Source organism: Octopus bimaculoides, chromosome 10 (assembly GCF_001194135.2).
Source record: "Octopus bimaculoides isolate UCB-OBI-ISO-001 chromosome 10, ASM119413v2, whole genome shotgun sequence".
Lineage (NCBI taxonomy): Eukaryota > Metazoa > Mollusca > Cephalopoda > Octopoda > Octopodidae > Octopus > Octopus bimaculoides.
This window is the reverse complement of record NC_068990.1, coordinates 35,288,422-35,291,295: the sequence shown is the minus strand read 5'-3', so window position 1 is coordinate 35,291,295 and position 2,874 is coordinate 35,288,422. Positions and strand designations below refer to the sequence as shown.

The 2,874-nt window shown below is 34.6% G+C and overlaps 1 long non-coding RNA gene across 1 annotated transcript in view; it reads right to left on the bottom strand.

The window, feature by feature from the left end:
- The window catches only part of LOC106878972 (uncharacterized), a 27,701-nt gene extending 26,377 nt beyond the window's left edge, over nucleotides 1-1,324 (bottom strand). Inside the window, exon 1 of the long non-coding RNA XR_001410580.2 lies at nucleotides 1,130-1,324. This is a non-coding gene — a long non-coding RNA (uncharacterized LOC106878972). The remainder of the gene's footprint in view (nucleotides 1-1,129) is intronic.
- Nucleotides 1,325-2,874: the final 1,550 nt, after the last annotated feature.

The following is a 2,874-nucleotide window of genomic DNA, read 5'->3' as shown; positions in this document are numbered from 1 at the left end:
TATATATATATATATATATATATATATATATATATATATATATATATATATATATATATATATGTTATTATATATGTATATATATGTAGGCTGATATATATGTATATATGTATGTATATACATATATACATGTGCGCGCGTGTGTGTGTGTGTCTGTGTATCTGAAAGGAAGTGTTTTGAACAACAGATAAAGAAAAGGATATATGCTTTCAAGTATGTGGCTAGAACTGATGCTTATTTTGGTTCAGCCAACTCACCAGGGGGTCTGAAAAAAAAATGTTTTCAAAGTGAAAAAATGTGTTTTTCCTTAATGGCAATGGAAAATAGAAGGAAATAAAGGAAGGAAGGAAGGAAGAAAGAAAGAAGAAAAAATTATGTTTATATCTATACAGTTGGCCAGTCCTTCAATAGAAGGTGAGAAGTTGGTTCTTGGTCTGTGAAAATGGCAAGACCAGATGGTTACTCTAAGGGGGTCTCTTTTGATGAGGAATGATGAAAGATATTTTTCAAAAATTTGTCTGGACTTATTATCATCATCAACATCATTTCCAATGTTTATTCCCATACTGGTCTGGGTTGGAAAATCTGGATGCATGAATGTCTCTATTTATGTATGTACATATGCACACACACATATGCATATATCTTAGGGTTCCAGGTGGGATTATAAGGAAGTTGATGTGATTTTCATATTTTCAGCCATTCAGTTTGGGGAAGAATTTTGCTATGAAGTATTGTTCTATCTTTTTTTCTGAAGAAGGTGTCATTCCTTGGGCAGTTCTCGCAAACGTTGACTTGACATTAAATACAATCCAAATATTTAGAGATATTCTCTCTAAAAATAATCAAGGTGTCATAACGGACAGCACAAATCTCTTGGCGGGACTACTCCAATCACAAAGAAAACCAAATGGAGAAGAAATAAAAACTGACACACACCAGCAAAAACCGTCGAAGCCCCAAGACTGGAATAAACTTCTAAACCAACGCAAACACGCTTATTGGAAAAGCATTCGCAGTAAGAACATTGCCAACATTCTGGATACAAAGCAGGAACAGTTTTGAGCTTGGATTGCTTTGAAGATGAATAACCTGGAAAGGAAGAAAAAGAAGAACAACAAAGTATTACCATAAAAAGTGAGCTTTTGTTCGACTGACAAATATTTAGCTTGGTTGCAATGGTTGGTTGAACTTTGACAAATGTTTGGAAGCAAGAGTATAAGTGAGGCAGACTCATAGTATCAGACAAATACATCTTGTGCAATCTCTTTCGGTTCTTTACATTCTGAGTTCAGATGTTCACTTTGACTTGCATTCCTTCAGGAACGATAAGATAACACACCAGTTTGGTACTTAGGTTGATATAATCAAAACATTTTATCAATTCTCAAGCCGTGTGCTTATTTTAGAAAGAATTATTATTGATATTTTAGAGATGACCTCATTTTATACATGAAAACTTATTTAGTTGCAGGTATTGATTTGATTATTGTTCTTCTTATTATTATTTTTTTTCTTTTTGTATAATGAAAAGACGTTCGAATTATAGCGATCACGTTCAGTCGGATGTTTCTTGTGTACATTTTGTGTGGATGTTTACAATGTAAAACTCTCGCCTGAGGTGCTTGTTCTCAGTCATATTCATGATCCTTATCAATTCTTCCTGAGTCATTGTATCGCGAACAATATTATCCAATGCGCTTTTATTTCTTTAGACCTGCCAGGTGTTCTTTCAAAAAGAATTGTCTGCAATTTCCCGTAGGTGGAGGTTACCTCTATTAATAGAGTAAAAAATACTTCCACATAATAGGATGACTACACACAGAAGACCGCATAAATAATCATGTTTATTACTCTGAAAATAGGTTACAATATACCGAATATTGACATACTGCATTATAACTGAGTTTCAGCTATCGCTTGAACTTTTCTGTTAATTAAAACATTTAACAGTAACGATTAGCTGAAATATTTCACTATTTCTGCTTCGGAATTAATTGATTATAAAACTAACGTGATTTGAATTCATTCAGACAAGCAGTATTAATAGAACACCACTGAAAATACGCTAAGTAACATATGCATTCTGTTGACAAAGAAGTTATATAGATGCTTGGTTCTTTTACTTTTTCTTCCTCTATATAAGCGCGCGCGCGAATGCATATTTATGTCTATCCACTAAGGCATCCAGAAGCTTCCTGTCACTATTTCCACAACATTCCTAGGATGCTGTAGGAATTATGAACTCTTTAATATTCACAAACTCAAGATCACCTTTTAATTTTGTGACAGTATAGTCTCCTACACTGCACATTTTAACAGAAGCAATCACATATCCACAGTCTCTAGTCCTATCCCTGTAACTGCTGAAATCTTACCAACTATCAACAGGAAGGATCCTGCTTTTGAAAAGCTAGACCCACCCTTATAAGTAGGTATTGTTGGTAATTACAAACTTGGGTTGAGTAAAGATGCGCCATGTAATTTTATCAAGGATGCTTCATTTGTTGTTGGGAAAGTTGTGTGTGCCATTGGTCTCGAACTCTGCCGATGAAACGGAACAGGGAGAGAAAGATTTCCTTGCAAACTACGCCCGAAAGAGTGAATGTGTTGCGCAAATCCTCCTTTGAAATCATTAGTTGTGATGCCTGTGAGGTGCCTCGTGACGTCATCGAACATCGTTTACAAATTTATCGCTACCACAAAGAAAGAGCTCTCTACGTATGCAGAGTAAATTATAATGGTAGATTTTCTAAGCATCATTCTATGAAAGTGATTAATTAATAATTTCGTTCCTGATAGGAATCTGAGATTTCGCGAAATATTCACAAACACTTTTATGGAATGGATTTGTCTGAGAGGGGTATAATTCTC